Source organism: Hyla sarda, chromosome 5 (genome assembly GCF_029499605.1).
Source record: "Hyla sarda isolate aHylSar1 chromosome 5, aHylSar1.hap1, whole genome shotgun sequence".
NCBI classification, from domain to species: Eukaryota; Metazoa; Chordata; class Amphibia; order Anura; family Hylidae; genus Hyla; species Hyla sarda.
The window spans coordinates 53,064,773-53,087,247 of NC_079193.1; the positions used below are offsets into that span (position 1 = coordinate 53,064,773).

The following is a 22,475-nucleotide window of genomic DNA, read 5'->3' on the forward strand; positions in this document are numbered from 1 at the left end:
ATAACGCGGGGTCACACGGTGACCCCGCATCATATCGTGGCAGGCCTGGCATCATAGTGAAGCCAGGACCCGCCACTAATAGTGGTGCCGCGCGTTATTAACCTGTTAGCCGCTCAAAGCTGAGCCGTGTGGTTATAAACGAAAGTGAAAGTGCCCGGCTAGCTCAGGGAGCTGTTTGGGAACGCCGCGGCATAATCGTGACATCCCGAACAGCTGTAGCACAGGCGGAGGTCTTCTTACCTTCTCCTGTGCTGTCCGTTCGCCGAATGAATTCTTCAAGCCTGAGATCGAGGCTTGAGCAATCAATCGGAGATGCATCAATCAGTGTTAAAGATCAGTAAATGCAATGTTATAGCCCCCTATAGGAGCTATAATATTGCATAAGAAAAGTGTAAAAAAATTATTAACCCTTTGAATTATCCCTTCCCCTAATAAAAGTTTGAATCACCCGGCATTTCCAAGAAAAAACTGTGTAAATACAAATAAACATATGTAGTATCGCCACGTGCGGAAATGTCCGAATTATAAAAATATACCGCTTTTTAAACCGCACGTTCAATCGCGTACGCGCAAAAAAATTCAAAAGTACAAAATAGCGCATTTTTGATCACTTTTTATACATCAAAAAAGTGAATAAAAAGTGATCAAAAAGTCTGATCAGAACAAAAATTGTACTGCTAAAAACTTCAGATCACGTCGCAAAAAAATTGCCCTCATAGTGCCCTGAACACAGAAAAATAAAAAAGTTATAGGGGTCAGAAGATGACCATTTTAAACGTATACATTTTCCTGCATGTATTCATGATTTTTTTCTGAAGTGATACAAAATCAAACCTATATAAGTAGGGTATCATTTTAACCGTATGGACCTATAGAATAAAGATAAGGTGTCATTTGTGCCAAAAAATGTACTGCGTAAAAACGGAAGCCCCCAAAACTTACAAAATAATGTTTTTTCATCAATTTTGTCGCACATTGATTTTTCTTCCCATTTCACCGTAGATTTTTGGGTAAAATGACTAATATCATTACAAAGTACAATTAGTGACGCAAAAAATAAGCCATCATATAGAATTTTAGGTGAAAATTTTAAAGAGTTATGATTTTTTAAAGTTAAGGAGGAAAAATTGAAAATGAAAAAACGGAAAAAGCCCGGGTGCTTAAGGGGTTAAGCCTCAGATTTCTATGACTGACTGATGTGCAATGAATCTGCTGTTGATGTGCAGTAGACTGACCGCAGTTTTGCACAGGAAATGTCCCTCACAGTCGCTGGATTTTTTTCTCACCTGGCCAGATATATATGCTGAAGAAATGTGGTATATGTCAGCAGGGTTGTGAAAACCTCATTCACATAAATAGAATTTGGATTGTCCTTGAATTTCACATGGATTTTCAATGAGGTATCTGCACCAAAAAGTTTCGCACTGAAACTATGTTTTCACTGTGCAGGCTTGTGTATGGGGTCACTCATGTGACACTAAAATACCATGTGACTGAGAGTGGGTGTATGCCTAAAACCCAGATTTTGTGGAACTGTGTGCAGCTATAGTACAGATATGGGCACCTCCCAGGACCCGGAAGCACTTGCTGGAGGGAATGTCATGTGATTGTGGCAGCCATCTTTTGTTTATCACTTTGTATTGAATATAGAGGTGTGTATGTCCTAAGGTACTGTTAATTGGCTAGATGAGGGATATATATTGAATTGATTGTTTGTATTAAACAGCACCCCTGAGGAAGTTGTCTACAGGTGACAAAGTGTGGGGGGTTTTAGTTGACTGGTATTTTCATATATCTATTCCAGTGTTTGTCAACCAGTGTGCTTACAGGTGTTGCAAAACTACAACTCCCAGCATGCTCGGACAGCCGCTGGCTGTCCGGGCATGCTGGGAGTTGTAGTTTTGCCACAGCCGAAGGCCCTGTGATCCCAAGGGCCCTGTGACCACTTTAACCCCTTAAGGACTCAGCCCATTTTGGCCTTAAGGACTCAGACAATTTAATTTTTACGTTTTCATTTTTTCCTCCTCGCCTTCTAAAAATCATAACTCTTTTATATTTTCATCTACAGACTAGTATGAGGGCTTGTTTTTTGCGCGACCAGTTGTCCTTTGTAATGACATCACTCATTATATCATAAAATGTATGGCGCAACCAAAAAACACTATTTTTGTGGGGAAATTAAAACGAAAAACGCAATTTTGCTAATTTTGGAAGGTTTTGTTTTCACGCTGTACAATTTCTGGTAAAAATGACATGTGTTCTTTATTCTGAGGGTCAATACGATTAAAATGATACCCATTATTATATACTTTTATATTATTGTTGCGCTTAAAAAAAATCACAAACTTTTTAACCAAATTAGTACGTTTATAATCCCTTTATTTTGATGACCTATAACTTTTTTATTTTTCCGTATAAGCGGCGGTATGGGGGCTCATTTTTTGCGCCATGATCTGTACTTTTTTTTGATACCACATTTGTATATAAAAAACTTTTAATACATTTTTTATAATTTTTTTTTTTAATAAAATGTATTAAAAAAGTAGGAATTTTGGACTTTTTAAAATTTTTTTCGTTCACGCCGTTCACCGTACGGGATCATTAACATTTTATTTTAATAGTTCGGACATTTACGCACGCGGCGATACCAAATATGTCTATAAAAAATGTTTTTTACGCTTTTTGGGGGTAAAATAGGAAAAAACGGACGTTTTACTTTTTTATTGGGGGAGGGGATTTTTCACTTTTTTTTTACTTTTACTTTTACATTTTTTTACATTTTTTTTTACACTTGAATAGTCCCCATAGGGGACTATTCATAGCAATACCATGATTGCTAATACTGATCTGTTCTATGTATAGGACATAGAACAGATCAGTATTATCGGTCATCTCCTGCTCTGGTCTGCTCGATCACAGACCAGAGCAGGAGACGCCGGGAGCCGCACGGAGGAAGGTGAGGGGACCTCCGTGCGGCGTTATGAATGATCGGATCCCCGCAGCAGCGCTGCGGGCGATCCGATCGTTCATTTTAATCGCGAACTGCCGCAGATGCCGGGATCTGTATTGATCCCGGCACCTGAGGGGTTAATGGCGGACGCCCGCGAGATCGCGGGCGTCGGCCATTGCCGGCGGGTCCCTGGCTGCGATTAGCAGCCGGGATCAGCCGCGCATGACACGGGCATCGCTCCGATGCCCGCGGTTATGCTTAGGACGTAAATGTACGTCCTGGTGCGTTAAGTACCACCTCACCAGGACGTACATTTACGTCCTGCGTCCTTAAGGGGTTAAAGGGGTACTCCCGTGGAAAACTTTTTTTCTTAAATCAACTGGTGCCAGAAAGTTAAACAGATTTGTAATTTACTTCTATTAAAAAAATCTTAATCCTTCCAATACATTTTATGGGCTGTATACTACAAAAGAAATGCTTTTCTTTTTGGATTTCTCTGATGTCATGACCACAGTGCTCTCTGCTGACCTCTGCTGTCCATTTTAGGAACTGTCCAGAGCAGCATATGTTAGCTATGAGGATTTTCTCCTGCTCTTGACAGTTCCAAAAATGGACAGCAGAAATCAGCAGAGAGAACGGTGGTTGTGACATCAGAGAAATCCAAAAACAAAAGCATTTCCTCTTTAGTATATGGCCCCTAATAAGTACTGGAAGGATTAAGATTTTTTAATAGAAGTAATTTACAAATCTGTTTAACTTTCTGATACCAGTTGATTTAAAAAAAAAACAAAAAAAAAAAGTTTTCCACGGGAGTACCCCTAGTTGTGGTGATATTATATACATTTATTTTTAATCAATAAATCATTTTACTTAAAACTTGATAACCATCTAACCTTAAGCACCATATTTTGTATGATTGTTCGAACTTTATTATGACATGAAAATTGATATCGGTTTCCATTTACTCTTGAGGGCCAATTCTTTTATATTCCATTTTTATTTATCATTTTTATGGGACATTTTAATATTCATCCTATCACTTAATTATATAGATACCCATGAGGACTGGAATACCATTTGTTTTTAAATGGGTGTCTAGCCTATGCATTTCTAATAGATTTTTTCTAATATCTACTTTTTTTGTACATTTTGGTACGCACCGTTTATTAGGGTGCCTACTTTTTCTTGATTTTATCAATCTGGTATACAATTTATGCACCCGATTCAAGTAAGTACAACTGAACCCATTTCTCTTTCTGTGGTTTGCATAAAAAAATACATAATTTTAAATGGTTACCATGATAAATAGTAGGATAAGAAGAAATAGCACCTACACCTCCACTACTAGTAATCCCACTAGTCACTCAGGTAAATTGCCAGACTTCATGCACCTCCCCAAGTTGTGGCGATGCACATGCCATACGAGAAATGTAATAGCTATTGAATAAAGAAGACAGTAGCCAGCACTCACCATCTGGGGGTCTTTATTACAGGATACGATGCATCAACATGTATTCAGGGGGCAGTGTGGAGAGGATAGGGGTCTCGGGACAGCACTGTTTTGCGCGTCTCTCGCGCTTCCACTAGCGCTTTCACCCCCGGATGGTGAGTGCTGGCTACTGTCTTCTTTATTCAATAACCATGATAAATATGTCTCTCATTCATGACTGGGAACTGATCGTATTTTGGCTTGGAGCCATTCTTAATAGCTATAAGGGTCTTTATTTTCTCATGTAGTAAAACTGCTGTTCCTCTTGGGGAAAAAAAATATTCAGATCCTGTAAATTCTTGAGTTATCTAGCATTAGCCTTCTCTGTTGTCTCTCTGATAAATAATTTGCAGGTAAGGGGGCTGGATTGTCACCTCAAAACATTCAATTTCTTCTGCTGCAGTTACTAAAGGGTTGACTTGGCCTTATGCGTCGGATCATTGTAATGTTGGAAAATCCCTGGCGATCAAGAAAATATCACTGAGGAAAGTTGCTGAAGGCCGAACATTCTTCCTGCAGCGGCCAATGCAGGAGAGAAGTTGTATTACATGGCACCTATTTAAATCGGACCTCCAGAGTATGAGTATCTCTTTGCTCTCCACTCTGGTGGAAAACATTGGGCAAATCAAACATCCTGCTGTTTTTGTTCTGACTTATTGGCAGAATTTAAGAACGACTGTGTTATGCCTGGATTCCATAGCCTGGAGCGCAGTTGAGGAAAACATAATTCAGATTCCATCCTGATGCATTTCTCTATTACACACTTTCAGACATTTTAGTAATAGACGTATATTAAACAATTGTTCACAATGCAATCTCCCTATATACTAAAGTGATACTGTAATTAATATGTAAGTGGAGCTTCACTTTGCAAATATCTCTATAGCAAAAAATATTGTCTTTCAGCTCAAACGTAGAGTAAATGTAACTCATAGTAAATGGTGGAAATCAGACAAGCATAGACTACATGGTTTTTCCTGCAAATAGAATATAAAAGTTTTACATATATTATCTCCAAAAGTTTATTTTTATTATTTTTATTGCTTCGCTGCTATGCAACTCTAGATTAAATTTCTGTCTAATGATCTGTTGTCTATGGACAAAATGCCTTCTTGTGTGGGATACAGGTCACTGTAGGCTGTGTGTGTTATCTAGTGAAACCATGGTTACACCTGCGAATAGCAGCTGTCTAATATTGTAATTTACATCCCCATTATGTTTCATATGATCACATATTTTTTTATAATACTTCTGTTGCAGAAGAACATAAAATTCTTAACATTTTCAGTCTTATTTATGAACAGTGTAATTATTTTAGCAATGGATAAAGTTAACCAATGAGCAATTGTAGGACAGATTGTTAACAGACACCTCCAGTTATGGGGGAAACACAATGATGTCATTGTTTGAATGTTCATATAATTTATAAGTGGATTATTTTTGTCTTAGATATTGCAGCACAAACCTCCTGTGGCCCATGCTATACACTATGTACAACCAGCAGCAATAGAGATAGAGGTTTTATTCAGTTGTTTAGGCTCTTGGAAGGAGATTTATCTATAATCCACTTATTCTAATGAATGTCCAACAATGGCCGTATAATAAATAATTGAGCCCAGGAGGCAGACAGCGTGCTCTGCCTCAGTTTAAAAAGTCAAGAACTGTCCAGAGCAGGAGAGGTTTGCTATGGGGATTTGCTCCTGCTCTGGACAGTTCCTGACATGGACAGAGGTGGCAGTAGAGAGCACTGTGGTCAGACTGGAAAGAACTACACAACATCCTCTGGAGCATACAGCAGCTTATAAGCAACTTTTCCACTGGACAAGTTTTGATAAATCTCCCCCTATATGTTTTCAACATGTAGTTTTAAGTAAAAACTCATTTTTTTCCAAGATGAAGATCACAGTGGACCAAAGAAATAATGAAAAGATCCTTGAGGAGATGATTATAATGGTGTGGAGGTTTATAGGCCATTAGCACGCCACTAGGACTTCTAAGAACAGATTTACAGAGCAGCTCAAGTGTGCCTCATTTTTAGTTAGCTTTCCCCTAATATCAGTGTCTCACGTCAACTCTGGCGTCTTAAAAAACTGACTGAGAATGAATGCCAAAACAGAAATATCTCCAGAGTTTATTGAAAGAGCTTGGGTGACCATTCAGTCGTTATTACAAATCATACAATAAATTACAATTAGAGTTGAGCGAACTGTGGAAAAGTTTGGTTCGCTGCACTTGCCGAACTTTTCGGAAATCGCAACTTCGGTTCAGCTTGGTTTGACTCGAATGAAAAAAGCCCCTAAACATGTTTATAACACTGCCTAACACCCCTCTGTAGCACTGTTAGGAATGTATTCAAGTAGTTTTAAAGTGTTTTTAAAGCTCAGTTATGGCGACAAGCGGTAACCCATGGTAACTATTACGGCTCACCCTTTTTTAAGGCTTATTCACTCCAAAATAAAGCTGCATGAAGTATCCCTGGTTGTCGGTAGATGTCTGCCAGTGTTAATATGCACATGGAGGCATGGGTGTCACGATGCCGGCTGGCAGGTAGTGGATCCTCTGTGCCAGAGAGGGATTGGCGTGGACCGTGCTAGTGGACCGGTTCTAAGCCACTACTGGTTTTCACCAGAGCCCGCCGCAAAGCGGGATGGTCTTGCTGCGGCGGTAGTGACCAGGTCGTATCCACTAGCAACGGCTCACCTCTCTGGCTGCTGAAGATAGGCGCGGTACAAGGGAGTAGGCAAAAGCAAGGTCGGACGTAGCAGAAGGTCGGGGCAGGCAGCAAGGATCGTAGTCAGGGGCAACGGCAGAAGGTCTGGAAACACAGGCAAGGAACACACAAGGAACGCTTTCACTGGCACTAAGGCAACAAGATCCGGCAAGGGAGTGCAGGGGAAGTGAGGTGATATAGGGAAGTGCACAGGTGAACACACTAATTGGGACCACTGCGCCAATCAGCGGCGCAGTGGCCCTTTAAATCGCAGAGACCCGGCGCGCGCGCGCCCTAGGGAGCGGGGCCGCGCGCGCCGGGACAGAACAGACGGAGAGCGAGTCAGGTAGGGGAGCCGGGGTGCGCATCGCGAGCGGGCGCTACCCGCATCGCGAATCGCATCCCGGCTGGCAGCGGAATCGCAGCGCCCCGGGTCAGAGGACGTGACCGGAGCGCTGCCGCGGGGAGAGTGAAGCGAGCGCTCCGGGGAGGAGCGGGGACTCGGAGCGCTCGGCGTAACAGTACCCCCCCCCCTTGGGTCTCCCCCTCTTCTTAGAGCCTGAGAACCTGAGGAGCAGACTTTTGTCTAGGATGTTGTCCTCAGGTTCCCAGGATCTCTCTTCAGGACCACAACCCTCCCAGTCCACTAAAAAAAAATTTTTCCCTCTGACCTTTTTGGCAGCTAAAATTTCTTTGACCGAGAAGATGTCCGAGGAGCCAGAAACAGGAGTGGGAGGAACAGATTTGGGAGAAAAACGGTTGAGGATGAGTGGTTTGAGAAGAGAGACGTGAAAGGCATTAGGGATACGAAGAGAGGGAGGAAGAAGAAGTTTATAAGAGACAGGATTAATTTGACACAAAATTTTGAAAGGACCAAGATAGCGTGGTCCCAACTTGTAGCTAGGGACACGGAAGCGGACATATTTAGCGGAGAGCCATACCTTGTCTCCAGGGGAAAAAACGGGGGGAGCTCTTCTTTTCTTATCCGCGAACTTCTTCATGCGTGATGAAGCCTGTAAGAGAGAATTTTGGGTCTCTCTCCATATGATGGAAAGGTCACGAGAAATTTCATCCACAGCGGGCAGACCAGAGGGCAAGGGAGTAGGGAGGGGGGGGAGAGGGTGACGGCCGTACACCACGAAAAATGGGGATTTGGAGGAAGACTCAGAGACCCTGAAGTTATACGAGAATTCGGCCCATGGGAGGAGATCTGCCCAGTCATCCTGGCGGGAGGAAACAAAATGTCGCAAATAATCACCCAAGATCTGGTTAATCCTTTCTACTTGTCCATTGGACTGGGGATGATATGCAGAAGAAAAATTTAATTTAATCTTGAGTTGTTTACAGAGAGCCCTCCAGAATTTAGACACGAATTGGACGCCTCTATCCGAGACAATCTGCGTAGGCAACCCGTGAAGACGAAAAATGTGTACAAAAAATTGTTTAGCCAACTGAGGCGCAGAAGGAAGACCAGGAAGAGGGATGAAATGTGCCATTTTGGAGAATCGATCAACGACCACCCAAATAACAGTGTTGCCACGGGAAGGGGGTAAATCAGTAATAAAATCCATACCAATCAGAGACCAAGGCTGTTCGGGGACAGGCAGAGGATGAAGAAAACCAGCGGGCTTCTGGCGAGGAGTCTTATCCCGGGCACAGATAGTGCAGGCTCGCACAAAGTCCACAACATCCGTCTCCAGAGTCGGCCACCAATAGAAGCGGGAGATGAGTTGCACAGATTTCTTGATACCCGCATGACCTGCGAGATGGGAGGAGTGACCCCATTTGAGGATTCCGAGGCGTTGGCGAGGAGAAACAAAGGTCTTTCCTGGAGGAGTCTGCCTGATGGAGGCAGGAGAAGTGGAGATCAGGCAGTCAGGTGGAATGATGTGTTGCGGAGAGAGTTCAACTTCTGAGGCATCCGAGGAACGAGAGAGAGCATCGGCCCTAATGTTCTTATCGGCAGGACGAAAGTGAATCTCAAAATTAAATCGGGCAAAGAACAGAGACCACCGGGCCTGGCGAGGATTCAGCCGTTGGGCAGACTGGAGGTAGGAGAGGTTCTTGTGGTCGGTGTAGATAATAACAGGAGAACTTGATCCCTCCAGCAGATGCCTCCATTCCTCAAGTGCTAATTTAATGGCTAGAAGCTCTCGATCCCCGATGGAGTAGTTCCTCTCCGCTGGAGAGAAGGTCCTAGAGAAAAAACCACAAGTGACAGCATGCCCGGAAGAATTTTTTTGTAGAAGAACAGCTCCAGCTCCCACTGAGGAGGCATCAACCTCCAATAGGAAGGGTTTGGAAGGGTCAGGTCTGGAGAGGACGGGAGCCGAAGAAAAGGCAGACTTGAGTCGTTTAAAGGCGTCTTCTGCTTGAGGAGGCCAGGACTTGGGATCAGCATTTTTTTTGGTTAAAGCCACGATAGGAGCCACAATGGTAGAAAAATGTGGAATAAATTGCCTGTAATAATTGGCGAACCCCAAAAAGCGTTGGATAGCACGGAGTCCGGAGGGGCGTGGCCAATCTAAGACGGCAGAGAGTTTGTCTGGATCCATCTGTAGTCCCTGGCCAGAGACCAAATATCCTAGAAAAGGAAGAGATTGGCATTCAAACAGACATTTCTCAATTTTGGCATAGAGTTGGTTGTCACGAAGTCTCTGAAGAACCATACGGACATGCTGGCGGTGTTCTTCTAGATTGGCAGAAAAAATTAGGATATCGTCCAGATATACAACAACACAGGAGTATAACAGATCACGAAAAATTTCATTGACAAAGTCTTGGAAGACGGCAGGGGCGTTGCACAGTCCAAAGGGCATGACCAGATACTCAAAGTGTCCATCTCTGGTGTTAAATGCCGTTTTCCACTCGTCCCCCTCTCTGATGCGGATGAGGTTATAGGCGCCTCTTAAGTCCAATTTAGTGAAGATGTGGGCACCTTGGAGGCGATCAAAGAGTTCAGAGATGAGGGGTAAGGGGTAGCGGTTCTTAACCGTGATTTTATTAAGACCGCGGTAGTCAATGCAAGGACGTAGGGAGCCATCTTTTTTGGACACAAAGAAAAATCCGGCTCCGGCAGGAGAGGAGGATTTACGGATAAAGCCCTTTTTTAGATTCTCCTGGACGTATTCGGACATGGCAAGAGTCTCTGGGGCAGAGAGAGGATAAATTCTGCCCCGGGGTGGAGTAGTGCCCGGGAGGAGGTCGATAGGGCAATCATAAGGCCTGTGAGGAGGTAGAGTCTCAGCTTGTTTTTTGCAGAAAACATCCGCGAAGTCCATATAGGCCTTAGGGAGACCGGTTACTGGAGGAACCACAGAGTTACGGCAAGGGTTACTGGGAACCGGTTTTAGACAGTTCTTGGAACAAGAGGACCCCCAACTCTTGATCTCCCCAGTGGACCAATCCAGGGTAGGGGAATGAAGTTGAAGCCAGGGAAGTCCAAGGAGAATTTCCGAGGTGCAATTGGGGAGGACCAAAAGTTCAATCCTCTCATGATGAGATCCGATGCTCATAAGAAGGGGCTCCGTGCGGAAACGTATGGTACAGTCCAATCTTTCATTATTTACACAATTGATGTAGAGGGGTCTGGCGAGACTGGTCACCGGGATGTTGAACCTGTTGACGAGAGAGGCCAAAATAAAATTTCCTGCAGATCCTGAGTCCAAGAAGGCCACTGTAGAGAAGGAGAAGGCAGAGGCAGACATCCGCACAGGCACAGTAAGACGTGGAGAAGCAGAGTAGACATCAAGGACTGTCTCACCTTTGTGCAGAGTCAGCGTACGTCTTTCCAGGCGGGGAGGACGGATAGGACAATCTCTTAGGAAGTGTTCGGTACTAGCACAGTACAGGCAGAGGTTCTCCATACGGCGTCGTGTCCTCTCTTGAGGTGTCAGGCGAGACCGGTCGACCTGCATAGCCTCCACGGCGGGAGGCACAGGAACAGATTGCAGGGGACCAGAGGAGAGAGGAGCCGAGGAGGAGAAACGCCTCGTGCGAACAGAGTCCATATCTTGGCGGAGTTCCTGACGCCTTTCGGAAAAACGCATGTCAATGCGAGTGGCTAGGTGAATAAGTTCATGTAGATTAGCAGGAATTTCTCGTGCGGCCAGAACATCTTTAATGTTGCTGGATAGGCCTTTTTTGAAGGTCGCGCAGAGGGCCTCATTATTCCAGGACAATTCTGAAGCAAGAGTACGGAATTGTACGGCATACTCGCCAACGGAAGAATTACCCTGGACCAGGTTCAACAGGGCAGTCTCAGCAGAAGAGGCTCGGGCAGGTTCCTCAAAGACACTTCGGATTTCCGAGAAGAAGGAGTGTACAGAGGCAGTGACGGGGTCATTGCGGTCCCAGAGCGGTGTGGCCCATGACAGGGCTTTTCCGGACAGAAGGCTGACTACGAAAGCCACCTTAGACCTTTCAGTGGGAAACAGGTCCGACATCATCTCCAGATGCAGGGAACATTGGGAAAGAAAGCCACGGCAAAACTTAGAGTCCCCATCAAATTTATCCGGCAAGGATAAGCGTATCCCAGGAGCGGCCACTCGCTGCGGAGGAGGTGCAGGAGCTGGCGGAGGAGATGACTGCTGAAGCTGTGGTAGTAACTGTTGTAGCATAACGGTCAGTTGAGACAGCTGTTGGCCTTGTTGCGCTATCTGTTGTGACTGCTGGGCGACCACCGTGGTGAGGTCAGCGACAACTGGCAGAGGAACTTCAGCGGGATCCATGGCCGGATCTACTGTCACGATGCCGGCTGGCAGGTAGTGGATCCTCTGTGCCAGAGAGGGATTGGCGTGGACCGTGCTAGTGGACCGGTTCTAAGCCACTACTGGTTTTCACCAGAGCCCGCCGCAAAGCGGGATGGTCTTGCTGCGGCGGTAGTGACCAGGTCGTATCCACTAGCAACGGCTCACCTCTCTGGCTGCTGAAGATAGGCGCGGTACAAGGGAGTAGGCAAAAGCAAGGTCGGACGTAGCAGAAGGTCGGGGCAGGCAGCAAGGATCGTAGTCAGGGGCAACGGCAGAAGGTCTGGAAACACAGGCAAGGAACACACAAGGAACGCTTTCACTGGCACTAAGGCAACAAGATCCGGCAAGGGAGTGCAGGGGAAGTGAGGTGATATAGGGAAGTGCACAGGTGAACACACTAATTGGGACCACTGCGCCAATCAGCGGCGCAGTGGCCCTTTAAATCGCAGAGACCCGGCGCGCGCCGGGACAGAACAGACGGAGAGCGAGTCAGGTAGGGGAGCCGGGGTGCGCATCGCGAGCGGGCGCTACCCGCATCGCGAATCGCATCCCGGCTGGCAGCGGAATCGCAGCGCCCCGGGTCAGAGGACGTGACCGGAGCGCTGCCGCGGGGAGAGTGAAGCGAGCGCTCCGGGGAGGAGCGGGGACCCGGAGCGCTCGGCGTAACAATGGGAAGACTCAGTGGCTTTTTCTAAGCATGCCAAAAATTATCCCTTTTTTGTGAATGATGGCTTGTGTATTTATAGGCCTGGCTGGAAGTAGGGTGATGGTGGATTGGTGGTATTAGTAGTATCCAGTGTACAACAGGTGGTGGCTGACTGATGTTACTAGTGTACAGCATGAGATGGCAGAGTTATGTCATTAGCATACAGCGGGAGTTGGAGGACTGTTAGTAGCAGGAAGGTGGTGATTTTTAAATAAATGAGAAAATGTTTCAATTAAGTTTTTTTAATTTTGAAACAAAAATAAAAATTTAATTGTATGGTTACTGAACTGGTGATGCCGACATGCATGGGTTGTGTATGTATAAACCTGGCTAAAACTATCAGCAGAACATGTCTTAGTGGCTTACTGGAGGAAGTTGTAGTATTCTGTATACAGCAGCAGGTTGAAAAACTATTAAAATCAATTCAAATTTGGACAGCCAGGTGACCCAGGTCTGGCTGGCTGGAGGGAGACCGTTTGCAATAGCAACCGTCAGCATGTCACAGTGGTTTACTGGAGAAAGGTTTAGTAGCCTACATACTTACAGCAGGTTGAGAAACCATTCAGATTCATTCAAATTTGGCCAGCCAGGTGACCCAGGCGTGGCCGGCTGGATGGAGATCGTTTGCAATAGCAACCTTCAGCATGTCACAGTGGTTTACTAGATGAAGTTTTTGTAGCCTGCGTACAGCAGCAGGTTGAGAAACCTTTAAAATCTATTAGAATTTTACCCCAGCCAGGTGTCCCAGGCCTGGCTGGAAGTAGCAGGCTTGCCAAAAAAATCTATTTTAATTTGGTCAGCAGCCCTGGCTGGCCGCAGGGTATTTGCAAAAGCAAATTAAATAAATTTGAACTTTGCCCCAGCCAGGCAGCCCAAGCCTGGTTGAAGAATCATAGCAATGGAGCAAAACTATTCTTTGGACATGTATTGCCCCTGGCCATAGCTATTACTCCATGTACCATGGCATGCACTGTTCTGCACACAGACAATTTCATGGAGTGGCCCACCCTCTCTGCCACATGATTGTGCAAAGCAGGGACGGCTTTCTTTGCAAAATAATGGCGACTAGGTACTCGCCACCTGGACTGGCCACACCCCATTAGTTGCATAAAAGCTGTAGAGTAAACAAGATGATATGGGAGGTCTTGTGCCACCAACAACTTGGTCAGGTGCGAATTGAGGTGCACTACAACAGGGTGATTGGGAGAATACTGTTGTATTGAGGACATGGATTCACCAATGGATAATTGACGGGATGGGGGAGGAGGAGGACATGACACAGATGAGGCAAAACCCCAAAATGTGCTGCCTGTGGAAGAGGCCTGGCTGTTGGACAGTTGGGAGGGAGCCCGAGGATTATCAGTAGCAGCACTGTTTTCCTCATGTTGTGGGGCGTCTCAACTGTCCCACGTGGCCTTATGCTGATACTCCATTGGGGAGATTTATCAAAAACTGTGCAAAGGAAGAGTGGTGCAGTTGCCAATGGCAACCATTAAGATTGCTTTTTTTGTTTTTAAATAGACCTGTGAAAAAGGAAATAAACAATCTGGTTGCCCATGGCACTCTTCTTCTACACAGATTTTGATAAATATCCCCCCATATGCCTATGTAGAGACGTAGGGGGAGATTTATCAAAACCTGTGCAGAGGAAAACTTGCCCAATTGCCCATAGCAACCAATCAGATCGCTTCTTTCATTTTTCACAGGCCTTCATAAAAATGAAAGCAGCAAGCTGATTGGTTGCTATGGGCAACTGGGCAAGATTTCCTCTGCACAGATTTTGATCAATCTCCCCCTGCAGTTCCTACACTCTGACCCTGGCCACAGCTTACTTTCTGTTTTCAAAGATGACATATTGCCATGTTCTCTGATAAGATGGAAAAGAAGTTCTACACATGAGAATATCTGACAGGGACTGCCACCTGACTGTGCCCCTCCTCTGGATGTTTCTTTTTAACAGAACCTGAACAGGCAATAGCATCACCATCACCTATGCTTATTACACCAGCAGCCCTACGTTTCACAGGTTTTCTTCCTCTACCTTAGCTACGCTCTTCTTCGCTGACACTGCTACTACCCTCCTGCTCTGAACACGTCAGCTCATGCCCAGACTGCCCAAGATTGAATAGTCTCTAAGCAAGCTGCGAATCAGCCTGTGGCAGTCCTGGATGGACATGTCCTCCTTGTTGAAGATGAGGTGGTTCCTGGCCAGCCATATAGCGTCCTTGCAACAGTTCATAAGGCGCCAGGCCTCCTAGATGGCTTCCATGTTGTGAACCCCAGGAAAAAGTCCATAAAGGATTGAATGGTACGATAGGTGGTTCCTGGGTACCGAGTCTCTTGGTTCAAGTTCCAGGCTGTTCAATAGACCCTGCGCAAAGGGTCACTGCCAAAAGATGTGCGTAGATGTTTCCTCCACATAAGGGCACCAGGGGCAGTACCTGGTTCTGCTCAGGCCACGGGAATACATGAATGACCTCAGAAACAGTCCTCCCTTATCTCCAGAGAAGAAAAATACCCATCTGCAGATGGCTGTATCAGGGTGATTGCCCCTCATTAGTACAGAGCTGGGTGCGCTAAGAGGCCTGTTGACATGGGTCCAAGGTGTAAAGTTTCTCCAATGAGGAGATCACCATAACTGTGCAGAGATTGTTAGGCTGCTAGAACTCCATTGGGAATTCTGTGAAGAAAGGATATGCAAAGCAGCTTAATAATGCAATATTGTTAAGTTGAGAATGCTATATCTACTTTGTTTGACTTAGTGATGAGGAGCAGGGGCCATATTCAAATTTGTGATATTTTGCGAATAAATGGATGAATATTCGTCCTATGTTTGCAAAATTCACATATTCGCCATGTTCGTTCTCTGTAACTGAGCCTACTCAACAAATTTAACAGTTTGCTGGTGGAAATGTTTTTATTTTTTTTTATTGAAAGAGCTTTATTGTCCGTTCAGTCATTACAAGTCATACAATAAATTACAATCACACAAAGCATGATAATGCAATACACAGCAAAGGTTCCCTAAGCTATACATCGCACATCATGCTACTCTAACACTCCACTCAATCCTGTAATAGAAAAGCACAAGAGATCGAATAACAAGAACAATACAATCTGTGATCGGGGTAGGGGCGTGGGCTGTGGGGCAGGGCTGGGGGCATGGGGGGTATGGGCGACTATGTGGGGGTAGGGAGGGGGCAGATCACAGGGCCAAACTGCTGGGCTGTATCTTCAAGGAGACATGGGAGAAGGAGAGGGGTCTTCACTCCTCTTCTTCCTCATCAATGGCCGGGCTGTCCAAGATGGAATAGTCTATGAGCAGGCTCTTGATGAACCTACGGTAGGCCCGGACGGACATGTTCTCTCTGTTGATCATGAGGCGGTTCCTGGCAAGCCACACTGCGTCCTTAAAACAGTTCATAAGGCGCCAGGCCTCCTGGATGGCCTCCACGTCGTGGGTCCCAGAGAACAGACCGTAAAGCACCGAATGGTACGATAGGTGTCACGATTCGGCTGGCTGGAGGTGGATCCTCTGTGCCAGAGAGGGATTGGCGTGGACCGTGTTGGTGGACCGGTTCTAAGTTGCTACTGGTATTCACCAGAGCCCGCCGCAAAGCGGGATGGTCTTGCAGCGGCAGTAGCAACCAGGTCGTATCCACCAGCAATGGCTCAACCTCTCTGACTGCTGAAGATAAGCGCGGTACAAGGGAGTAGACAAGAGCAAGGTCGGACGTAGCAGAAGGTCAGGGCAGGCAGCAAGGATCGTAGTCAGGGGCAACGGCAGGAGGTCTGGAACACAGGCTAGGAACACACAAGGGAACGCTTTCACTGGCACAATGGCAACAAGATCCGGCGAGGGAGTGCAGGGGAAGTGAGGTATAAGTAGGGAGTGCACAGGTGATAACACTGATTAGGCCTGCTGCGCCAATCAGTGGCGCAGTGGCCCTTCAAATTGCAGAGACCCGGCGCGCGCGCGCCCTAAGGAGCGGGGCCGCGCGCGCCGGGACAAGACAGACGGGGAACGGGTCAGGTACGGGAGCCGGGATGCGCATCGCGAGCGGGCGCCTCCTGCGTCGCGAATCGCATCCCGGCTGGGAGTGATATTGCAGCACACTCGGTCAGCAGGTCTGACCGGGGCGCTGCGAATGAGAGGATGCCTGAAGCAAAGTGGGGATATCGGGCATCCCTTCCCACCCTTGCGGGGCTCCTTGTACATAACAGTCCGCTTGACTCTGTCCTTTTTACCCCAGATGAAGTGAAACACAGTCTGGGTGATGGCCTTGCAAACGGTGGCCAGGCCTGTGCACTGTACTGGAGCATGGGCAAAACTTCACTCCGCAGGACAAGTGTTTTGCCCTCAATTGAGAGCTTTCTGGAGCTCCACAGTCCAATCTTAGAGTTCTTTTTTGCCAGTCGATCTTGCCAAAACTTAAGGGCTGCTCCTTCCTTCCCAAACCAGTCTCCCAAGATTTGGATGAAGTCTGGTTTAACAGTAAAGGGGAAGGGGCAGAATAAGCCAGGTACCATTGCCCGAAGAGCATAACTTCCAACTTCCTGCAGTTGACTTTTGCCCCCGAAGCTTTGCCGAAGTCCTCGCAGGTCTGGACGAGTGCAGTCGCCGAAAGCCAGTCAGCGCAGAAGATGGTCACGTTGTCCATGTAGAGCGAGCACTTCACCTCGTAGCAATCTGGTCCTGGTGTGGTGATCCCTTTGATCTCTCCATTCTGCCAGATAGACTCAGGGAAGAGCTCTAGAACACAAACAAAAAGAAGAGGTGAAAGAGGGCAGCCATGTCTGACCCCTAAAAGAATCAGAAAGGGGTCAACCTTCCAGCCATTCACTAACACTGTGCTGCAAATATCAAAGTACATGACGTTAACAAAAGAGCAAAACATCTTCCCCAGACCCAGCCTGCGCAAAGCCCTGCCCATGAACGCATGTGAGACACGGACACACGCCTTCTCCTGATCCAGATTGAACAGGGTGGCGCGGGCTCGACGGTCCTGGATGTAATAGACAGTGTCTCTCACTGGGGCAAGGCTGTTGGCGATTCTGCGAACAGGAATGCTGCAGGTCTGATCTGGATGGACGATCTGCCCGATGACAGATTTAACCCCTTAACGACGCAGGACGTATGTTTACGTCCTGCGCCGGCCCCCGCGCTGCGATCCCGCATCATATCGCGTCGGTCCCGGCGCTCATCAACGGCCGGGACCTGCGGCTAATACCACACATCGCCGATCGCGGCGATGTGCGGTATTAACCCTTTAGAAGCGGCGGTCAAAGCTGACCGCCGCTTCTAAAGTGAAAGTGGAAGTGACCTGGCTGCTCAGTCGGGCTGTTCGGGACCGCCGCGGTGAAATTGTGGCGTCCCGAACAGCTGACAGGACACCGGGAGGGCCCCTACCTGCCTCCTCGGTGTCCGATCGACGAATGACTGCTCCGTGCCTGAGATCCAGGCAGGAGCAGTCAAGCGCCGATAACGCTGATCACAGGCGTGTTAATACACGCCAGTGATCAGCATAGGGGATCAGTGTGTGCAGTGTTATAGGTCCCTATGGGACCTATAACACTGCAAAAAAAATGTAAAAAACACCCCCCTTTTCCCATAAAAAAAATAAAACAGTGTAAAAAAAAAAAAAAAAAATATGTGGTATCACCGCGTGCGTAAACGTCCAAACTATTAAAAAATAAAATATTAATTAAACCGCACGGTCAATGGCGTACGCGCAAAAAAAATCCAAAGTCAAAAAAAGCGCATTTTTTTATAGTAAAAAAAGTGATCAAAACGTCCGATCAAAACAAAAATCATACCGATAAAAACTTCAGATCACGGCGCAAAAAATGAGTCCTCATACCGCCCTGTACGTGGAAAAATAAAAAAGTTATAGGGGTCAGAAGATGACATTTTTAAACGTATACATTTTCCTGCATGTAGTTATGATTTTTCCAGAAGTGCGACAAAATCAAACCTATATAAGTAGGGTATCATTTTAACCGTATGGACCTACAGAATAATTATAAGGTGTAATTTTTACCGAAATATGCACTGCATAGAAACGGAAGCCCCCAAAAGTTACAAAATGGCGTTTTTTCTTCGATTTTGTCGCACAATGATTTTTTTTCCGTTTCGCCGTGCATTTTTGGGTAAAATGACTAATGTCACTGCAAAGTAGAATTGGCGATGCAAAAAATAAGCCATAATATGGATTTTTAGGTGGAAAATTGAAAGGGTTATGATTTTTAAAAGATAAGGAGGAAAAAACAAAAGTGCAAAAATGGAAAAACCCTGAGTCCTTAAGGGGTTAATCCTGTTGGCCAGCACCTTGGCGAGGATCTTGTAGTTCACTTCCAGGAGAGAAATGGGATGCCAATTTTTAAAATCACATCTCTCTCCCTTCCGCTTATACAAGATCGTCATCATCCCTTCCCTCAATGATGGAGGAATTCTACCCCCCACCACTATCTCCTCGTACCTCCAACAAGTCTAGACAGATCAAGTCCCCCAGTGATCCCTGACAAGAACCTGTCGGCGGCTTTGGGGTCGGATGACTTTGGGCCGTAGAGATTGCTGTAGAAGTCCGAGACATCCCCCATCACCTCCTCCTTACCCGTCCTCATGTGTCCGGGCTCATCTTGCAGTTCAGTCAGGGCGTGTGGCCAGCATGGAGCTTCCTGAAAAAGAAAGAGTTACACTTCTCACCCTTTTCCAGGTTCTCCACCTTGGAACAAAACACAATTTGCTTGGATTCCTCCTCCAAGTGCCTTTTCAAGCTCTTTTTTGTCTCCTCTCTGACATCCCAGCTGCACTGGAGCAGGTCTTGCAGTGACCGCAACTCACGATGCAGCCTCCTGAAGTCACACAATGTCCTGCATGGATGCCTTTGTCACCATATTGATCAGCAGCCGTGGGAGGGGCTAGGGCAGGGATGGTGGCTTTCACCTTCTTACTCTCCTTGGTCTGTATGGCCTTCTGTGCCGCTGGCTCTGGAGCTGTGGCTGGCTTTGGTGCTTTCGCTGCCACAGATGTCCATGTTGTCTCCCTCTGGGGGCAATCCTTGTAGCTGTGGGCTGCCAGTCCGCAGAGGTGGCAAGTCTTGCTCTTCAGGCAATCCTTCATCGTGTGAGCTGTCACTCGACAAAACCTGCAGGCATCTTCTTTACAGTCTTTACTCTCATGGCCCTTCTTGCTACATCTCCTGTAGGTCTGTTGCATGTCCAGATAGAAAATAAGTCCTGTAGAGTTGCCCAAAGAGAATGTTGGGGGCAGGTGTAGTAATCCATCTGGAGAGGAAGAGTCCTTGTTGAGTCTGACGACCACAGACCATTTGCCGGTCCAGAATCCAAGGGAGTTCAGGATGTGAGTGGGCTCCTTCACCACGTTAAGATGTCCTTGCCGGGGATGTTTGGGTTCTGCATTGAGACCGTCACCCGCCTCTCCTCTCTTTGGATGGGGCAGTTGCCCACAAAAGCGAGAAAAAAGGGGATTTGGGATTCCCCGCTTTCACCACCTCCCAATATCTTCTAAAGGTGCTGATGGTGGCGAAGGTAATGTTGAAGATCCCCGACATGAATGTTACTATGCCAAGAGTGTCCGCTGAGGAGATACCCTGTTCCACAAGCATCTTCTTGCAGAACACGTCGTGGGACATGTCTGACACCCTTCCATCCACTGGCTTGAGCTTCATGGCAACAGTCTGCCTCATCCAGGGCTCCAGGGCTGAAGCTTCTTGATTGGGAGTTCTGCTGCTCTTCTGCCTTGCTGGGTTGGAGGTTGAAGATTCCTGGGGTTGGGGCTGGGCCTCCATGCTTTGCCCTGCAGCTTTTTTTCTGGGTTGACTTGCTGGTTGAGGTCATGGCTTCTTCCAGCAGGCTCTTTTCTTCTTTTGGGGAGTCTTGACAAACTCCTCTTTCCCGGGTGGGAGGAGCTATGCAAATCTTCTCCAGAAGCAACCAAGTTCTCCGAGAAGATTCGGCGCTGCATTTGTCTTCGACAAAGTTCCAGAATTCACCGACAATTCGCTTCTTCAAGATCTTCTCCTTCTTCCAAGGCAGTTACAGAAGGAGATTTTCAGGTGGTATGCTCATGAGAATTGCGGTTCTAATAAGAACGAAAAGTACTGCAATCATACCACGCAAAATCTCTACCACATGCTGGGAGTTCTTCAGACCTTGATATTTCCCCTGCCAGGTAAGTCCAGAAGGCCCGAGAAGCAATTTTTTTTTAAGAGCCAAGGCAAGTGCTCTCTATCACCCAAAGTGCAAGAAAAAGTGCACAAAGGATGCGGTCTATGGCTAAGTCCTTCTCCAACAGGAGAGAGGCCCCCCCAACAAACCTACCCTTCACCTCCGGGCAAAAATGCACCTGCAAGGATCCAGGTTCGATGCCCCTTTTCGGCGAAGCTACTAAGGGGCCGAAAATGCTCCTGGCTTCAACCTAGGCGTTAACCAAGGTATCAGCCAAGGAGCCGTATAATGATGGCCTCTTGACCGAAGCCAAGATGCCCAGGGGTTGCAGGGAGGTGAGGAACCTAATGGGCACCCAGAAGGGCTACCACATCCTAACAATCCTGTGTACAAGCAATTTTGTTTATTAAGAGCCGAGGCAAGTGCTCTCTATCACCCAAAGTGCAAGAAAAAGTGCAAATGTGTCACACTAAAAAAACGTGCACAAAGGATGCGGTCTATCGCTAAGCCCTTCTCCAACAGGCGAGAGGCCCTCCCAACAAACCTACCCTTCACCTCCGGGCCAAAAGGCACCTGCAAGGATCCAGGTTCGATGCCCCTTTTCGCCAAAGCTACTAAGGGTCCGAAAATGCACGTGGCTTCAACCTAGGCGTTAGCCAAGGTGTCAGCCGAGGAGCCGTATACTGATGGCATCTTGACCAAAGACAAGATGCCCAGGGGTTGCAGGGAGGTGAGGACCTAATAGCATCACACACCTTCCCTAGACCGCCAGGAGGGACACCCAGAAGGACTACCGCATCCTGCCAATCCTGTGTACAAAACAACACGTAAAAGTGGCACAGTGACAAAACACAATAAAATAAATAAGTGGATAAGTGCAGATATACTGCCCGGTCATCCAGCCGGATCTATAAAAAATTTCCCGGATCCTAGCCAGAAGGCCGGGATACCAAGGGTGAGTGCCAAAGGTGAAGAGTAATGGTGCAGTGCTTTCAGTCAGTGTGTTATAACACCCAGTGAGTTTCGACACCTCAGGATCACCACTCCCCGAGTTACAGAAGTACCTCGGCTCTACACCCATCTACCTCATGACGAGACCCGGAGGAAACAGGTCACATCTGGACAGCCGTTGAGCTGGTTATGTGGCACTGGCACAAGCCCCAGAATGCCCCGGGACACCTGCTCCTCCATCCTACATCAATGGCAGAGACTAAACCACTGATAAGAACAGATACTACACTTGATCTTAGCCAAAAGGCCGAGAAGCGTTAACCAAGGTATCAGCCAAGGAGCCGTATACTGATGGCCTCTTGACCGAAGCCAAGATGCCCAGGGGTTGCAGGGAGGTGAGGAACCTAATGGCCACCCAGAAGTGCTACCACATCCTGACAATCCTGTGTACAAGCAATTTTGTTTATTAAGAGCCGAGGCAAGTGCTTTCTATCACCCAAAGTGCAAGAAAAAGTGCAAACGTGTCACACTAAAAAAACGTGCACGAAGGATGCGGTCTATCGCTAAGCCCTTCTCCAACAGGAGAGAGGCCCCCCAACAAATCTACCCTTCACCTCCGGGCCAGAAGGCATTTGCAAGGATCCTGTGTACAAGCAATGTGCAAATGTTGCAAAAATGTTGCAATCCAATTTACTACTATCAGCCTTTAGTGAAATGTATCAAACTTT

At 46.8% G+C, this 22,475-nt stretch overlaps 1 pseudogene; it reads right to left on the reverse strand.

The window, feature by feature from the left end:
• Positions 1-21,902: 21,902 nt before the first annotated feature.
• On the reverse strand, positions 21,903-22,066 carry LOC130274630 (U2 spliceosomal RNA; annotated as a pseudogene).
• Between the last annotated feature and the right edge of the window lie 409 nt (positions 22,067-22,475).